The 21,132-nt window shown below is 33.7% G+C and overlaps 1 long non-coding RNA gene across 1 annotated transcript in view; it reads right to left on the bottom strand.

The window, feature by feature from the left end:
* LOC143243825 (uncharacterized) overlaps positions 1-20,292 on the bottom strand; it is a 29,773-nt gene extending 9,481 nt beyond the window's left edge. The window contains exons 1-2 of the long non-coding RNA XR_013024779.1: positions 19,588-20,292; positions 13,302-13,782 (exon numbers count right to left, since the gene is read on the bottom strand). This is a non-coding gene — a long non-coding RNA (uncharacterized LOC143243825). The remainder of the gene's footprint in view (positions 1-13,301; positions 13,783-19,587) is intronic.
* Between the last annotated feature and the right edge of the window lie 840 nt (positions 20,293-21,132).

The following is a 21,132-nucleotide window of genomic DNA, read 5'->3' as shown; positions in this document are numbered from 1 at the left end:
GGCTAATATGAACCAGAAGATTAAATTTTTATTTATTTCATACAGAGTCAGAGTCTTAGTTTCAATGACTAAAGCACAACAATTAATTAAATTATTTTCAAAGTATAATTTGTGTTCAAACTATAAAACAATAAATTAAACTATTTTCAAAGTTGTATAATTTGTGTTTAAACTATACAATTAATTAAGTTTTAAAAGCTATGTATTTTGTGTTTAAACTATAAAACAATTATTTAAACTGTTTTAAAAGTTGTGTATTTTGTGTTGTATAATTTGTGTTTAAACTATACAATTAATTAAGTTTTAAAAGCTATGTATTTTGTGTTTAAACTATAAAACAATTATTTAAACTGTTTTAAAAGTTGTGTATTTTGTGTTTAAACTATAAAACAATTAATTAAACTGTTTTCAAAGTTGTGTATTTTGTGTCCAAACTATTAAACAATTAATTAAATTATTTTCAAAGTTGTATAATTTGTGTTTAAACTATAAAACAATTAATTAATTTTTAAAGCTATGTATTTTGTGTTCAAACTATAAAACAATAAATTAAACTATTTTCAAAGTTGTATAATTTGTGTTTAAACTATACAATTAATTAATTTTTAAAAGCTATGTATTTTGTGTTTAAACTATAAAACAATTATTTAAACTGTTTTAAAAGTTGTGTATTTTGTGTTTAAACTATAAAACAATTAATTAAACTGTTTTCAAAGTTGTGTATTTTGTGTCCAAACTATTAAACAATTAATTAAATCATTTTCAAAGTTGTATAATTTGTGTTTAAACTATAAAACAATTAATTAATTTTTAAAGCTATGTATTTTGTGTTTAAACTATAAAACAATTAATTAAACTGTTTTAAAAGTTGTGTATTTTGTGTTTAAACTATAAAACAATTAATTAAACTGTTTTCAAAGTTGTGTATTTTGTGTCCAAACTATTAAACAATTAATTAAATTATTTTCAAAGTTGTATAATTTGTGTTTAAACTATAAAACAATTAATTAACTTTTAAATGTTATGTATTTTGTGTCTAAACTATAAAACAATCAATTAATTTTTAAAAGTTGTATATTTTTTGTTTAAACTATAAAACAATTAATTAAACTGTTTTAAAAGTTGTGTATTTTGTGTTTAACCTATAAAACAATTATTTAAACTGTTTTAAAAGTTGTGTATTTTGTGTTCAAACTATTAAACAATTATTTAAACTGTTTTAAAAGTTGTGTATTTTGTGTTTAAACTATAAAACAATTAATTAAACTGTTTTCAAAGTTGTGTATTTTGTGTCCAAACTATTAAACAATTAATTAAATTATTTTCAAAGTTGTATAATTTGTGTTTAAACTATAAAACAATTAATTAATTTTTAAAGCTATGTATTTTGTGTTTAAACTATAAAACAATTAATTAAACTGTTTAAATTTGGATAATTTGTGTTTAAACTATAAAACAATTAATTAAACTGTTTTAAAAGTTGTGTATTTTGTGTTTAAACTATAAAACAATTATTTAAACTGTTTTAAAAGTTGTGTATTTTGTGTTCAAACTATAAAACATTAATTAATTTATTTTCAAAGTTGTATAATTTGTGTTTAAACTATTAAAAATTAATTAAACTATTTTCAAAGTTGTATAATTTGTGTTTAAACTATAAAACAATTAATTAATTTTGAAAGCTGTGTATTTTGTGTTTAAACTATAAAACAATTATTTAAACTATTTTAAAAGTTGTGTATTTTGTGTTCAAACTATAAAACAATTAATTAAATTATTTTAAAAATTGTATAATTTGTGTTTAAACTATAACACAATTAATGAAATTTTAAATGTTGTGTATTTGTGTTTAAACTATAAAACAATTAATTAAACTCTTTTAAAAGTTGTGTATTTTGTGTTTAAATTATAAAACTAGAGACTGAAATAGATTAAAGGATATGAAAAGGACGCTAGAATTGGTATTACTTGTGTAGAACAAACAAACAAAAATCGAAACCGAAACTATACATTGATCGATCAAGTTACTACCGTTAAAAATTCGTAATTTGTTATTATAGATTTTTTTCTTCGCTTCATTCCTCTCACTCCTTATATTATGCGAAAGTTGTTGAACCTGTCATTACTAAAACTATTGATATGTTATAACCCGCGTCAGATCAAACCTCACCCAATAATTAATTGACCAATCATACCTTGCTATTAGTAAGGGAGGGGTTAACTGACGGTTTAAAGAACGTCAACAGCTTCTGAGGACTGGCAGTTTCAGAGATTTGATAGTCACAACGACTGGTGATAATAAGTCGTGTTCATAACTGGGACGATTTATCACATACATGAACTCGTAATAACTAGCTAGGATGATTTATCACATACATGAACTCGTAATAACTAGCTAGGATGATTTATCACATACATGAACTGGTATTAACTAGCTTGGATGATTTATCACATACATGAATTGGTATTAAGTAGCTATGACGATTTATCACATACATGAACTGATATTAACTAGCTATGACGATTTATCACATACATGAACTGATATTAACTAGCTATGACGATTTATCACATACATGAACTGGTATTAACTAGCTAGGACGATTTATCACATACATGAACTGGTATTAACTAGCCAGGACGATTTATCACATACATGAACTGGTATTAAGTAGCTATGACGATTTATCACATACATGAACTGGTATTAACTAGCCAGGACGATTTATCACATACATGAACTGGTATTAAGTAGCTATGACGATTTATCACATACATGAACTGATATTAACTAGCTATGACGATTTATCACATACATGAACTGATATTAACTAGCTAGGACGATTTATCACATACATGAACTGGTATTAACTAGCTAGGACGATTTATCACATACATGAACTGGTATTAACTAGCCAGGACGATTTATCACATACATGAACTGGTATTAAGTAGCTATGACGATTTATCACATACATGAACTGGTATTAACTAGCCAGGACGATTTATCACATACATGAACTGGTATTAACTAGCCAGGACGATTTATCACATACATGAACTGATATTAACTAGCTAGGACGATTTATCACATACATGAACTGGTATTAACTAGCCAGGACGATTTATCACATACATGAACTGGTATTAACTAGCCAGGACGATTTATCACATACATGAACTGGTATTAACTAGCCAGGACGATTTATCACATACATGAACTGATATTAACTAGCTATGACGATTTATCACATACATGAACTGATATTAACTAGCTAGGACGATTTATCACATACATGAACTGGTATTAACTAGCTAGGACGATTTATCACATACATGAACTGGTATTAACTAGCCAGGACGATTTATCACATACATGAACTGGTATTAACTAGCCAGGACGATTTATCACATACATGAACTGGTATTAACTAGCCAGGACGATTTATCACATACATGAACTGGTATTAACTAGCCAGGACGATTTATCACATACATGAACTGGTATTAACTAGCCAGGACGATTTATCACATACATGAACTGATATTAACTAGCCAGGACGATTTATCACATACATGAACTGGTATTAACTAGCCAGGACGATTTATCACATACATGAACTGGTATTAACTAGCCAGGACGATTTATCACATACATGAACTGGTATTAACTAGCCAGGACGATTTATCACATACATGAACTGGTATTAACTAGCCAGGACGATTTATCACATACATGAACTGATATTAACTAGCCAGGACGATTTATCACATACATGAACTGGTATTAACTAGCTAGGACGACTTATCACATACATGAACTGGTATTAACTAGCCAGGACGATTTATCACATACATGAACTGGTATTAACTAGCCAGGACGATTTATCACATACATGAACTGGTATTAAGTAGCTATGACGATTTATCACATACATGAACTGGTATTAACTAGCTAGGACGACTTATCACATACATGAACTGGTATTAACTAGCTTCTACAAAAGAGAAGTGGTTAGATTATCAGTCTAAGAAACATCACACCAGTTTACCGTATTTTAATACCTCTAAGAAACATCATACCAGTTTACCGTATTTTAGTTCCTCTTAGAAACATCATACCAGTTTACCGTATTTTAATACCTCTTAGAAATATCATATAAGTTTACCGTATTTTAATACCTCTTAGAAACATCATACCAGTTTACCGTATTTTAATACCTCTAAGAAACATCATACCAGTTTACCGTATTTTAGTTCCTCTTAGAAACATCATACCAGTTTACCGTATTTTAATACCTCTTAGAAATATCATATAAGTTTACCGTATTTTAATACCTCTTAGAAACATCATACCAGTTTACCGTATTTTAATACATCTTAGAAATATCATATAAGTTTATCGTATTTTAATACATCTTAGAAATATCATACCAGTTTATTATCTTTTAACAGATCTAACCTCCTTGGAGTTGGGTAATTTTGACAAGAGATAATTTTTATGACACGCCAAAATTCACAAGTTTTGTTTAAGTTCTTCTGCCGTTTAGCCAAATATCCTGTTGTTAGGGTTAAATCTCACCAAAAATTCCTGATATGAGATACCACGATTTTCAGAAACCCTGTAGTTAGAACTAAATATCTAATTATCACATACATTTTAGTTTTTTTATAATTTGGAGTTTTTATGTATACTTTTACTGTTATTTTTATTTTTATTAGTTTATACATTTTTTTAGCTGTTATTTCCTCGAAAGGGGGCCGAAATCCACTTGGGAGGGTCACGTGTTTTAATTACTCGCTCCAATATACAGTAGTGTGTTGTCTGTCAGCCAGTCAGTATACACTAAAATGACGTCGGTTTAGCGACGCTTAACGCTGGAATTTGTACTGTTGTGATATCAACCAAGATTATATATGCGTCCATGGTGTGTTCATCAAGGGAAATCGAACCCATGATTAAGAATCTGTAAATTTACCGCCCCTAGGAAAACAAACAATTACATTGTATCCTCTGTTATAAGTCTCATAGCGGACGCCACATCGAAACAAGATACAATATAGAAAAAAAAAACGTTTGTCAAGGTTGGTTTGACAGCATTGTGTTCATAGTTTACTTTTATCGAGTTCCGCTTTTATTAATCTGGTGCAGAATAATATAAATTTTTGCTTGTTTGTTTCTTCATTTCGAGCAAAGCTACACGAGGGCTAGCCGTCCCTAATTCAGCAGTGTAAGACTTGAGGGAAGGCAGCTAATCATCACTACCCACCGCCAACTTTTGGGTTACTCTTTTACCAACGAATAATGGGATTGAGCCTAACTTTATAACGTCCCCACAGTTGAAAGGTTAAGCATGTTTGGTGTGACGAGAATTCGAAACCGTGATTCTCAGATTACGAGTTGAATGCCTTAACTATCTGGCTATGCAGGGCTCTGATGGAAACATATTGAAATATCAATTCTGACTTAATTTTGTAACAGTCTTTTGAAATTCTGTACCAAAAGTCAATTTAATAACTCTAACACATATCAACAAAGTAACGTAAATATTCTATCTGATACTAAAGATCTGACCTTTAAAAACTTTATTTAGGGTTAGCTCTGTAAACCCAACTGCTTGAGGCCAACAGTTAGTCGTTAAATTTACAAACTGCTATAACTTAATATTTCTTTATCTTGTAAACTGATATATATATATATATATATATATTAAATACATGTTGTTCTTTAAGATGTTAAATTTACTTACTATCTAAAGTAAAGTGTGTGACCGGTTGTATATCTATTCCTTTTAAGTTTCCACATTTCTTGTCCAATATGTCTCAAACTTGACACAGTGATACAGGATGACACGATTAAGGTCATCAAGAGGGTGGACTTCCCATATAATTTTTGTTAATATAGTTCTTGAAAACAGTGTGTATTACTGTACTTTTTATGTTTATTATGTTAATGAGAGAAATAGAAACACAATTTCATACCATTTATTTCGAACGAGTTTTTATTTCATCATCCAATGGACGGGTACTCCAGCTTGGTGATATATGTATTATGAAGTATATACTTGTCACCCAACTTCCAACAATTTCTACCATATACTGTCGCTTGAATTTACTTACATAAGTGCAGATAAACTGGGAAAAAGAATGTTCATACTTTAAAATATAGGACATTGTTTTTTACGTCAGGGTGTCTTCCGGTAACAAACTTCAGGATTGTGATAACGGAATAAAACTGCTTTTTACGTCAGGCTTTTGATGACGGAATGAGACGAGCGCTGACGAGTATAAGAAGTATACGATAAAAAACACCCGTCCTGTCATGGATTCGAACGTAAGATAATCACAGATCACCCAGTAATAATCCATCCACGAATATATCACCTGTATATCCTATTTCATGTAATGATCCCTCAGTATTGTCGAAGAAAATCAGTTGAACGGGTGGCAACTGCTTGTTATTGAAACACGAGTATAGAAGACATTTTGAAAGCCAAGATAACAAACTTGTACGTCTAGAACAGTTAAGGTTATTTTTTGTTGGGTTTTTCTTTTAATTTCGCGTAAAACTACGAGGGCTAACTGCGCTAACCGTCCCTAATTTAGCAGTGTAAGACTAGAGGGAAGGCAACTAGTCATCACCATCCACCACCAACTTTTGGGCTGCTCTTTTGCCAACGAATAGTGAGATTGACCGTCACATTATAATGCCCCCATGGCTGAAAGGGCGAACATGTTTGGTTCGACAGGGATTCAAATTCGTGCCCCTCGGATTACGAGTCGAGTGCCTTAACCACTTGGCCAAAGTTCAGTTACATGTAAGTCAATCCAAATACTAAGACTGTTTATCTGTCTCTCCGAAACATAACTTAAGATATAAAGAAGAATAGCCCATATATAATACACCTTAATGGGTGTATTATAAGTAGGTTTTGTGTCTGTGTTTTTATTTTAACACTCGTATCATTGACAAATACTGTAAATGTTACATGAAGTGCCTAGATATATATTGAGTTCAATACATTTGGGGGAGGGATATGAGAGAAAGGGGGAGCTTCTTTATGTACCCCTCGCTATAATTGACTTTAATACTAGATCTCAAGAAACTTTGCTTAACTCCAACACTTTCAACAGATTTATGGGGAAGAAACTACGTGTAAGGTCATGTGCCCTCTGGTGGTCATGTTTTCGTGTTCTAAAAAAACAATCGTGGTAAGCGTTTGTCTTATTCTCATTCAGTTTAAGTTTCAAACGGACGAGATGACGAATTTCAAGGCACGAAATAACATATTACATTTTGAATAATAGCCACCAGATGCAGTTAACATGCTGGAATACGTGATTGTTTGTTTGTTTTTGAATTTCGCGCAAAGCTATACAAGCGTTATCTGCGCTAACCGTCCCTAATTTAGTAGTGTAAGACCATAATGAAGGCAACTAGTCATCACCACCCTCCGCCAACTCTTGAACTATCATTAGTCCCACAATAATAACAAGGAATATGGTCTATCATTAGTTTCATAATTAAAAGAAAATATATGGTCCATCATTAGTTTCATAATTATAACAAGGAATATGGTCCATCATTAGTTTCGTAATTATAACAAGGAATATGGTTCATCATTAGATTTATAATTAGAACAAGGAATATGGTCCGTCATTAGTTTGATATTTATAACAAGGAATATGGTCCATCATTAGTTTCATATTTAAAACAAGGAATATGGTCCATCATTAGTTTCATAATTATAACAAGGAATATGGTCCATCATTAATTTCATAATTATAACAAGAAATATGGTCTATCATTTGTTTCATAATTAAAACAAGGAATATGGTCCATCATTAGTTTCATAATTATAACAAGGAATATGGTCCATCATTTGTTTCATGATTAAAACAAGGAATATGGTCCATCATTAGTTTCATAATTGGCCTGGCATGGCCAAGCGTGTTAAGTCGTGCGACTCGTAATCTGAGGGTCGCGAGTTCGCATCCCCGTTTCGCCAAACATACTCGCCCTTTCAGCCGTGGGGGCGTTATAATGTTACAGTCAATCCCACTATTCGTTGGTAAAAAAGTAGCCCAAGAGTTGGCGGTGGGTGGTGATGACTAGCTGCCTTCCCTCTAGTCTAACACTGCAAAATTAGGGACGGCTAGCACAGATACAGATAACCCTCGAGTAGCTTTGTGCGAAATTCAAAAACAAACAAAAAACAAACAGACAATGCCAAAAAATACAGAAACAAGTAAGAATGAATTCTGAAAACCAAATGCAACTCATTACAGAAGTAATCGAATCTTTCAGAATTTTTTATTTAAAATTAAACATTGAATTCCTTCTGTTTGCATTAATTCAGATTTAAATAAAAGTTTTAAACTAAATAATGCTATAGAGTCTTACATTAACTAATTCCCATAAGCTTAAACATTGACTCAGTAGATATTTGTGTAGGGATGTTGGTATGGTTTTCTGTATTCATACCTAACTTGTTTCTATACGTTCTACAACGCATGAAGGTCACTATAGACTGGCCTGATGACTTGTCTTGGTGGACATTATGTGTTCGGGTTAGTAAAAGGTTACGCTGCCTATAATTGTTTGTTTGCTTGTTTTGAATTTTCGCACAAAAGAGCACGAGCCGTCCCTAATTTAGCAGTGTTAGGCAAGAGTGAAGGCAGCTAATCATCATCACCCACCGCCAACTCTTGGGCTACTCTTTTACCAAACAATAGTGGGATAGACCGTCACATTGTAATGCCTCCACAGTTAAAAGGGCAATCTTGTTTGGTATAACGAGGATTCGAGCCCACGACCCTCAGATTACGAGTCGAGTGCCATGACCACCTGACCAACACTGCTTATAAACTGCCAGTGTTAAGATACAATATTTCGGTGTGTAAATGAACTTCAGTCATTGGTGAGCTGGCCATTCTGACGTCAGAATCGAAATAATCAGAGGAACATTTGCTGTTACGCTACTCACCAATTCTCTACCTTAGCGATGTGTTTGAGCTGTTAATAGGTTTTGAAAACCTACATTAGGTGTTTGTAAAAGTATCTCAGGTTGCTAGGAGAGCGACTTGGGACTAGAGTGAATATTGAATAATAAACGGCAGCCATTTTTTTCCTGGGTCATCCCCACATACAAAGCACTACCGCACTTAGTGATAATATATGTAATAACCAAACACTTAGCACAGGGTTATGGGGAGCTAATGTAAAAACACTTATGGGATGGTAGACTCATTACCTCAGTCTTACCATATGTAAGAACAGAAACTCTGTGGTCATTATATACAAGTCTAGAGTCATCCGCTTGTCAGTTTACCGCGTACATGTGGTGGGAAGGCCGGTAGTTCGCTTCCTTAGCCCAGCAGCGCTCCGCTCGCTCGCATAATAAACTTATTATCGCTACCGGCCGTATTACCCTGCAAATTACGACTCGAGCCAACCACGTCTTTCTATTTCTGGGCGCTTACATCTTATTTCACAAGATTACGAAAATAAAAGTGAATAGCGTTAGAGAAAGAGAGACTGTTTCGATACAGGTGGCGCCAGCAAAATCCGACTTGTCTGTCCACTCTTTTCATTGTCCAGTAGATTAGAAGGTAAGTTCACTCGTCTCTACGCGGCCAGAAATGTTCGTTCTCGAGCCCGGAGGCGGGTGTAATTCGCCGTTTGGAGTAAGAACTATATTATAAGATTCTCAGCTTTACGTCATTTCTAGTTGTTGGAACAACGGATGTGAAAAGAATGTGATCTAACTTTTGTTACTTTCACAACAGACCGTCCTGTTCGTGTGTTTGTCCACATTAAAGTGTTCACTACAAACCCAGAATATTTCACAAATGATTGTGCAGCTAACCAATAAGAAACATTTGTAGCCTTACAACAAACATAACGTTAAGCTCAACGTTAAAAATATTTATTTGGATAAAGAAGCTTTGACTTAAATTAATTACCATGAAATATTTTATACAAACCGAAACGTTTTACAAGCTAACGAAACGCTTTAATCTTGCCACGTCTGAATCATGATTAAAGACGTTTCAGAAAGAAGAAAAAAATCCATAAAGTTTGTTAAAGTTATTAAAACAGTTTTCATTTATTTGACGCTATTTCGATCGATCTAATAACCAGCATAAAATATGGACTGCCGTCCATATTTCCAGGTGGTTAGGGCGCTCGTCTCGTAATCTGAGGGTCGGGAGTTCCCGTCACACCAAACATGCCCGCCCATTCAGCCGTTGGGATGTTATAATGTGAATGTCAATCCCACTATTCGTTAATGGTTTAGATTTGCTTGCTTGATTTTGTTTATTTTGGGGCAACATGAACAAAAAACAAAAAAAGAGATAGAAATTTTCTGAGCACCCCCGGCAATCTCTGTTTCTAAGCACAGTTTTAAGTTACAGAGATATTTAAATCAGGCTTTTGTTGTTTGTTGTTGTAGTTATTCATTGGTAAAAGAGTTAGTGGTAGATGGTGATGACTAAATGCCTTCCCTCTAGTCTTACATTGCTAAACTAGGGACGGCTAGCGCAAATAGTCCTCGTGTAGCATTCCGAGAAATTCCAAAAACAAACAAACAAGCTAAAATTGTTACTAAATATTCAATTAGAGGTATTTTTAATCCAAGTTTCCTACGAAAAGAACGTTATTACAGTAGTTTTAATTGACATGGGTTCGCTTCAAGTCGAACCACAATCTCTGTGGTTTCCATAATTCAAAATGACCAATGGTTTCTATACACACAATAATCTAAAACGACTAATGGCTTCCATATATATACTAATGTAAAACGACCATTGGTTGCATGTGAACGTTCAGTGTTTTTGAAACCCATTTTGTAGTCTATTTATAGACTAAAATGTTTCTATATTCATGACTTTCCTCAGTAACATCAGTCACACAGCATACGTAAATAAAAATATCTACATTACAATTAATCCCATAACTTATTGTAGAAGACCCATGCATGTTTCCGACAGCAACAGAGATATTTCATTCAGTCACTGTTTTGTACGGAATGTTGTAAAACATTAAAACAAACATGTACTAATCGTCATCACATCCTCTGGTAGTGAACGATATCCAAACATACCGCTGTGCCACTGAGGATCCAACTGAATGAATCAAGAGAAATACCATCAACCTTAACCAGTTTCAAATTCTAGCTTTTCACCCCCAAACTGAAATAATCCGATTTGTTTCAGGTCGAAAGGTTCTCTTTCGCTTTCTTTCTTTTAAATCTGGTCACCTGCAACGCCACGTATGTTGTTGATCAGAGTTTTATCCCGGTGAATATATTTGGGTCACCAATTTAGAACAAAGGAGCAACATAAGAGACAAATATCCAGTTTCTAGTATCGTACTTGAAAGACGTTTTCAGAGATAAGTCTGGATCTCAAAAAAGGAAAAAATAAACCTAAAAAATATTATCTTAGCGCTGTCAGAAAACTCATAACTTTGACTTGACTAATCGGCGGTGCCCATTCAAGCCCGTTGGCAGTCTAGTTATAAATTCATCCCCACCCCTCATTTCCTGCGTACGGAACTCTTGTTTTTACACCAACTAGAGAATCAGGCGTCCCTTCAGCAAGGAATCCTGCTGAGAGAGTCATTAAGTGGTTTCACCGCCAGGAGGCAGGATGTGTAGCTTGTTCGTGCCTGTAACCACCCTCTCATTTTGCAGCCTGGTGGAACTAACAAACGGCGTTAAACGGAATGCAGCCTCAAGCAACATTTAAAAATAATAAAAAAGGCCCACGATTCTAACTCTGCTCTCCCCGCTAGATGTCGCTCGACGTTCCAACCTCAATTCGTGATGACGAGAAACCCGCTTGAAGCAAAAATGTATTCTTAAGACGGGTGGCATAGGTATTAAAACTTTACATACATGGTTAACATGAAGATTACCTAAGAATTCTTGGTTGAAACATTGCTCTCTGCTTTATTTTAGGTAAAATTTTAATACCCCTACCAACCGTCTTCAGGTTAAAACCTCAACCTATTTATACACCAACTTTCCTTAATAAATTAACTTTCTAATAAAATGCCTCTTTTTATGACTTAACATAAAAAGACGTCGACGTCTAGGCTATAAAACTGATTTTTAAGGTGTCGATTATGCTCACAAAACAACTGTAATTATCTATTTGGTAAATTGGTTGTTTGTAATTAATCATGTATTTGGTAAGTTGGTTGTTTGCAATTAAGCACATAATGAAATGGATCTAGTATTCCATATTCACTTTACCAGCCCAGGAAGACACCATTTATCATACAACCTCATAGAATTCTCGCTTTTTGCTTTCCTCTTATGTCCAATAAAAATATAATTTCTAAAAGAACGTGTTGTGTATAACAAACAAGTGTGACTAAACGAACTAATGTCTTACGTCTTTAAAAGTATGTTTTTCAGGTTCTACTATTCTCTTTCTCTTGTCTGGTCGTATTTTTATCCATATGATACACATTAATACGTTGTTGTTAATTGAAGCTTGAACTTGGTACGTCACATTTTTATCCGTACAAGACATGTTAATACGTTGCTGTTAATTGAAGCTTGAACTTGGTACGTCGCATCTTTATCCATATAAAACACGTTAATATGTTGTTGTTAACTGAAGCTTGAATTTGGTACATCACATCTTTATCCATAGAAGACACGTTAATATGTTGTTGTTAATTGAAGCTTGAACTTGGTACGTCACATCTTTATCCATACAAGACACGTTAATATGTTGTTGTTAATTGAAGCTTGAATTTGGTACATCACATCTTTATCCATACAAGACACGTTAATATGTTGTTGTTAATTGAAGCTTGAACTTGGTACGTCACATCTTTATCCATACAAGACACGTTAATATGTTGTTGTTAATGGAAGCTTGAATTTGGTACATCACATCTTTATCCATACAAGACACGTTAATATGTTGTTGTTAATTGAAGCTTGAACTTGGTACGTCACATCTTTATCCATACAAGACACGTTAATATGTTGTTGTTAACTGAAGCTTGAACTTGGTACGTCACATCTTTTTTTCCATATTGTAAAAGAAATTTCGACTTGCTGTTTTGTTATTAAAGGATTCTGGTTAATGTATTTTGTTCACACTATTAAAAGTTCCTTGTTTTAATATCGAATGTTTTAAAGATATTTTCATAACGCTTCATTTGTGTTTAACACACGTCGAAATCGAAGTTATTGAGTTGGCTCTTTTCTAACATTCTCACACAGCATATATCGATACCATACAAAACAAAAAGTATAAGAATAAAAAATACAAACCTACAAACGGCACATGATGAAGGTCAAGTTAGGGAGGCGGCATGGCCTGGTGGTTAGGGCGCTTGGCTTGCAGTCTGAGGGTCGCATGTTCAAATTCCTGCCCTACCAAACATGTTTGTCCTTTCATTTGTGGAGGCGTTAAATGATTGATCAATCTACTATTCGTTGGTAAAATTGTAGCTCAAGAGTTGGCGGTGAGTAGTGATGACTAGCTGTCCTCCCTCTAGTCTTTCACTTCTAAATTAGAGACGGCTAGCTTGAATAGCCCTTGTGTAGTTTTGCCCGAAAGTTGAAATAAACAAAAAGGTCATAGGTCTCCAGAACAGCAGAATCCGCCATCATGAGAGCTCTGGCCTTATGAAATTTACTGTCACTTTCATAACGTACTTGCAGCTCAAAGTGAGAAGTATATTTAGCAGCATCACTTCTCGAGCATTGAATCTTCGATCTGCCACTATCATGCTGACCACGAGGTGGCGCCCTACCCGGAAGAGTGGAATTTTGAAAATGTATACACCCAGAACTTTGAGAACTAAGAATTACTGACGTGTCCGAGAAAAGTGAATTTATTGACTTCAAAAATATATATATATATGAATATATTGATTAGACTGCAATGAACTCTTACGTAGATATACACATATACACGTAACATCACTGTTCTGTTCTATAGTGTCTTTGTGTTCAGTTAAAACGACCAAACGTATTCATGTCAACATTTTCATCGCAACGATGATTTTGTTTTCAGTAAATCACTTTGAAAATAACGTTATAAAGATGTGTACTTGTCTAGTAGAAAAATAGGCATTCTAGTGTTTAACTGAAACCGAAAGGTGTTTCATCATGTTAAGCCTAAATATGTTATGCTAAAAGAAAGGTGATTCATCACATTAAACATAAATACGTTGTACTAAACTTTGGACACTTTTTACTTTATTTTTTTTTATACGAATCAGGAGGGCACGGCATGGCTAGATGAATTAGGCACTTGACTCATAATCTGAGGGTCGCGAGTTTGAAGCGCTAGCACCTTGCGTCATGGGGGTGTTATAATATGACTGTTATTTCCACTATCCGTTGATAAAAGAGTAGCCCAAGAGTTAGCGTTGGTGGTGATGACTAGTTAAATTAGGGACGGCTAGCTGAGATAGCCCTCGTGTAGTTTCGCGCGAAATTTAAAATAAACTAAACGAATTACGAGCGTAAGTAATTTCTGCTTTTTCACACTCCCGTGAAAATTGTATTCTAAGTTGTTACCTTTTATAAAGTACATTTTCATCTGTAGTTCTATGAAAGTTTGACTTTATACAATGTTTTAAAATATTCCGCATATATATGTAACGATAATAGAATGTTTAAACATCTTTTCACACGTTTAAGAGCTTCTATTTTGGTCAAAATCTCGATTCTAAGATAACAAATAATTTTTGTTTCAACGAAGTTCACTTATCTCCATCTAGTAAAAACTGTTGACTGACACGAGACGATACTTTCAAGATATAAACAAAAGGTTGATGAAGAAACGTGTGGGTTGTAACCTAGACAACGAAATTTTGATCATGACGCAAAGATGACATCAAAGAATAAAATCAAACAATTGAAGTGTGAGGTACCAGTTTGAAACTAATAACGAGTACTGTTACATGCTTTGTTTTGTTGTTATTGTTTTCTTAGAATAAGTAACACTATAAGCTCTTTGCGCCATGTCCTTTGTGAACTCGAACTCCGAATTTGAGTGTTGTAATCTCCTACTGATACATTCGAAGACATATTAAGGACTTTTGACACTTTAAACCTATTTTCAATAAAACAAAATTATTTTCTCAGAGAGGAAATAAGATTTCCAACCTGAACGGCCAACGTATTAAATTCAAATAGGCTTAACGGTCAGGTCAGCGACCTCTTACGATTCAGATTTTGTTTGTTTGTTGCCAAGCAACAAAAATACACAATGAACTAATTGTATTTGCTGTATCCACCGTAGGTATCGAAACCCTGGATTTTAGTGTCATAAACCAGTAAGCCACCAGGTGGCGGGATTCAGGTACAAATGCCCCTAACCACTGGTAAGAGGAAGTGCAGCCAAAAATACATGAAACAAAGATATTCAACACCTGCTAGAAGCAAGGGTTTCGAAAGTCAAACAGATGTAAAGCAGTAGGACACAACGTGTTATCATCAAACTTACCATAAAGGTAATCTAATATCTGAGTTAAACAACTTGAAAAAAAATATTTTCAAATACAACAACTAGCGAAATAATTTCAATTCGGACCGCTCGTGCACTAATATTATTGACAAAGCTAAAGTAAATAATTAAAAATAAAATAATGTGTTTTAACACAAAGCTCCACAATAGTCTATTTGCGATCTGCCTACTGCAAGGAATCGAACTCCAGATTTTAGCGTTATGTGGTCGTAAATGTACCGTTGAACTACTAGTAGAAGTTTATAACTAAAATAGAAAACTGGAGTTCATATTAACTAATTTTGGCATTCTCCATCATATGTTTCATAAGACTTATGTAATATAATATTGCACAGATCTATATAGAAAAATATAAACAGAAGTATGGGAAACAGCTCAGATGTGCACATGTAGCACAGTTTGTAGCTCTGCGTCTAACAACAAACAAACAATGTGATGCTGTCAACAGGTAAGAACAAGCTTAGTGAAAATATGTGATATAAAACGGGTATCAATTTAGTGGAAATCATGTTTCGAGCTTTGTTCATTTCATACTATACATCACAAAACGTATATTGACACAAGCAGTAACTACACTAATACGGTTCTACACAGTTAGTAAATAAACTAATCTGGTCCTACACAGCCAGTAAATACAGTAATACGTTTCTACACACAGCAAATACACTGATATGGTTCTACACAGATAGTATATACACTAACTTGGTTCAACACAGACAGTAAATACACTTATCTGGTTCTAAACAAGCGATAAATGCACTAATTTGGATATACAAAGACAGTAAATACGCAAATCCGGTTCTACACAGATAGTAAATAAAGTAATCCGGTCCTACACAGTCAGTAACTACAGTAATATGTTCCTACTCACACAACAAATACACTAATATGGTTCTACAAAGATAGTAAATACACTAACTTGGTTCTACACAGACAGTAAATACACTTACCTTGTTCAAAACAAACAATAAATGCACTAATTTGGTTATACATAGAGAGTAAATACACTATATGGTTATACACAGACAGTAATATACAAATCATCCGGTTCTATACAGACGGTAAATACACTAATCTGGTTCTACATAAATCTGCTTCTTAAAACTAATTTGCTGCGGATGAAGTTTTGTTTTACTTATTCTTAATGAATTACTTAGTAAAAATGCATTTCTAGCTATAGTTACACTATAGAACATAAATGTATGTATCAGACTTCCATCTCTCGAAATATACAGAGAATGATATGTTATTTATATGTTAGTGAGACTTATGATACAACTTCCCTGCCAAAATTGACGGACGTTTTTATTCATTGAAAACTCCACAGTTTTTTTAATTATTAATACCTTCCCACTTTTAGTTACCTTAGAAAGTTTCCGGATAACAAGAGGTGCATTTCAGTCATGTAATCAGCCATATGTTAACGCGCTCATGGAAAAGACAATTAGGTGTCTGTCACTGTTTTTATACTTTGTTATGGAAATATTATCGTTTCATTTCACACATTCCAACGCTAAAATCCGTGGTTCGATTTTCTGCAGCAGATACAACTGGTAGTCGGACATGGCTTTTTTCTGAAGAAACGAACGAACGAAGTCGTTGCAGAAGTTTCGAGTTCAGTCAGTTTACCCTGGATTGGGTACCTCGAGGTCAAAAACAATCATGGGTGTTCAGAAAACTTCTTTTCACCCCACTCATAATTTAATATAATGTGAGAGGCAAAATGCTTAAAAGGACTAAGTAAATAAGAAAACATTTAGTGGGTTGGGAGTGAATTTCCTGAAGGAAACAATAAGCAAAACCTCATACAGATACCAAAAAGTTAGGCCTAATACTGAAAAGACAATGATATATCTATGCTAGTACTATAACAAAGACCTCATGAATTTATTTAAATTTGTATTGCACGGACGTAGATCTTTTATATGGTAAAATTAATTCACATGTCATTTACACATTTGTTTTCAAAGTTACTAATATTGCAGAAATAAATTAACAACAACACAGAGAAACCAGTGATTAAGACAAACAGAGCACTCGGTTATACAAATATAAAAATATGCCCACTGTCATCACAGTCTGATGATAAATCCATATATGGCAAGCCACGTGACAAGGGCACTGTCTTCGTAATTCCCCCCTATGTTGCGAAGCTCCAAGAACATTTCTCTGTTTAATACCCCTATTCCACCCCTTGATTGCTGGACTAGCGAATTCACGCATCGATTCTATTATTTTATGTGTATAAAACAAGAACGTGTTTAATATTTTTTATTTAACAGCTGCCGTTCCAAAGAATTATGAGATCCAAACAGAGAGCATTCATTTATCATCTCCTGAAAAGAAACATAGATAAAGTGTCTTTAGTTTTTAAATATTAAAATATAACCAATGAAAGGTGTCGACACTATTTTTGTGGCTTTGTACGCTAACTTTAACAAAGGAGGCACAGTGCCAAAGTTTCCATGGCAACTGTTCAACACAGAAACTTGTCCATTAACAAGGTGATTAAAAGCCGTGTGTTGTAAGCAGTATTTTCGCTGTATAATATGTAATACTACTGTATATTCATTTCCGTTTTTGTTTACATAAATCGATTATTACATAATGTTTGTGTTTCCGTAAAGCTGACCGAATTTTTTTTTGAAGCCGACCGTAATTTATTTTCACTCATATCAATATTTAATAGACTGTTTTTCATGCGTGCTATCAACTTCACTAAATAACAAACTACTATTAAGCCTTGCGAATTAGCTCGCGTGAAGATAAGACATACATCGTTGAAATGTGACTATTTATGCCCTGATAAAAGTGAATTGTTATAACATGAGTGTGTCTTTCTTATAGCACAGCCACATTGGGCTACCTGCTGAGTCCATCGAGGGGAATCGAACCCCTGATTTTAAAGTTGTAAATCCGTAGACTTTGCGGTGTACCAGCGGGGGACATATAATATGACTAGCTATAATCTGAAAATGATATGTTTTGTACCCTGATGATAAGAAATGGTTAAAAATTTGACCAGTCATATCCCGATATTAGAACTTAGCTAAGGCCTGATATCTCGGTTACAATACTAACGAATACCAGTAGGCCAGTAGGTATGATTATATGTGTCAATACCAGTCACGCGCCAGCTTCTACACACTAGAATAGCACACCTTGTAAACTCTATATAGAATAGATATTATGTAGTATTTCACAATAGATACAGCATTAGGTATTAACACTAAATATATAATGTAATTTTTCTACACACTTTAAATAGCATAAGAAATTACACACTGAATATAGTACGAGATGTTACACACTAGCTACGTTATGTGATATTACACACATTTTCTATGTAGAACACAATATATCCTAACAATTTCTTTATTTTTAACATTATGGGCGAAAATTAGCATATGTGACTAAGTTAGTGTAATGGTATGTAACAATAAAACAATGAACTGAAAACACGTGGCGTTTTAAATCAAAAGTCTCAGAATAAGAAATGTGATTTATTAATTTAAATGTAAAGAGTGACATAAAATCAATAAAAATAAATCATGTATCTTAGATACAAACTTTAAGGAAAACCGTATCCTAGATACAAAGTTTAAGAGACCGTGGTTACAGTGTAAAATAAAGAACCTCAAGTGAATCATATTTAACAATTGAAAGACAATACGTACCTATATCAATCTTACCATGTTAAGGACAACGTTTCATTCATGTGACTAAGAGGAATATATAATTAAATATTAACAAAAATATCCCAACATAGTTACAATTCAGTCAGTTAGGGGAGAAATTTCTAGACGTCCATTTGGTAAAAAGTATTTCGGTTAGATTTGTTTTAAGAAATTGGGCAATACCAGCCACGTTTACAGGAGAGATAGAGAGGTCTTGTAAGTAGCGTGTGAAAGTAATAATAATAGATTGCGTTCGTGAATATTTTATGATGTATATATATATATAAACGTACACACACACATATACATATTTATATACACACTATTATATACAACAACGTAGTTGACGTTAAAGCTCATTTTAAAATAACAAACTATTCTGATGTTATAATTAACTTACCTTCTTTCTCTGACTAATCAACTTTTCTATTAGGCCTATCGCACTGTATATAGCCCTTGTGTCGAAGGAAACAGTTATAAACAGTTACATTTATCTTGGGTATAAATTAAAGATACAAAACATTATAGTTATTCATGGGAACTTTAACTCCAAGGGTTTTTACCCTCACTGATACAATGATTTTTGTTTGAAATTTGAGTACACTATAACGTAGCAGCTAAAATCTTTAGAACGTTTTTAACCAAGTATCCCGTTAACCTCAACACTGTTCCGTAAGTAACAGTACTGAAGAGTTAATGTGATTTTTTCGATATTTCGAGCAAAAAGTAGGACAGACGCTTATAAACATAAACCACGCTTCAGGCTTCTCTCCAACTGAAGATTGTATTTACTTTGTACGCAAAATTGTCAGCGGGAGTGTATTACATCTACGACCCATCGAATGAAATATGTCTATGTATGTGCTGCCCGCACGCAGCTAAGCCGAGACTTCTCGGGTCGACTCTTACTTACTTCACGTCCAATCGTTACTAACAGACGACACTAAAAAAAAACCAAAAAACAAACCTATAGCGTTTTGTTCTTGTCAGACATCTTTAACAAGTCACTGGCCATCTTTTACTATGATTTATTAGTTCTTTTGTTGGCTTTGTGTCTTGACTTTGAATCAGTGCTAGGTTATATGAGTAGGCTAAGCTGGAAGTCACGTTGTAACGATTAATGAAGTAGCAAGTGACGAATGCATCGTAAATTGTGTTTCTATTCTCTCGAGTTTCTACAAGTAATTAATATGGACGTTTAGACAATCACATAATGTGAATATACCTACCAGGCAAATAGATCTTGGACATTTCCACCCACCAAAAGTTAAGTAACAAATTTAATGACGTCTTCTACTAAACGTTTCACCGTGACAACAATACAGTAAAAAAAAGCAAAAACACTAAACGTTTCACCGCGACAATAATACAGTGAAAAAAAGGCTAGAACACTAAACGTTTCACTGTGACAACAATACAGTGAAAAAAGGCTAGAACACTAAACGTTTTACTGTGACAACAATACAGTGAGAAAAGGCTAGAGCACTAAACGTTTCACCGTGACAACAATACAGTATGAAAAGGCTAAAGCACTAAATGTTTCACCGTGACAACAATACAGTGAAAAAAGGCTAGAACACTAAACGTTTCACTGTGACAACAATACAGTGAAAAAAGGCTAGAACACTAAACGTTTTACTGTGACAACAATACAGTGAGAAAAGGCTAGAGCACTAAACGTTTCACCGTGACAACAATACAGTATGAAAAGGCTAAAGCACTAAATGTTTCACCGTGACAACAATACAGTGAAAAAAGGCTAGAGCACTAAACGTTTCACCGTGACAACAATACAGTATGAAAAGGCTAGAGCACTAAACGTTTCACCGTGACAACAATACAGTGAAAAAAGGCTAGAGCACTAAACGTTTCACCGTGACAAAAATACAGTATTAAAAGGCTAGAGCACTAAACGTTTCACCGTGACAACAATACAGTATAAAAA

The sequence above is a fragment of the Tachypleus tridentatus genome, chromosome 2 (assembly GCF_004210375.1).
Source record: "Tachypleus tridentatus isolate NWPU-2018 chromosome 2, ASM421037v1, whole genome shotgun sequence".
Taxonomy (NCBI): Eukaryota; Metazoa; Arthropoda; class Merostomata; order Xiphosura; family Limulidae; genus Tachypleus; species Tachypleus tridentatus.
Note: the sequence above shows the minus strand (reverse complement) of the source record. Positions and strands in the feature narration are given on the sequence as shown.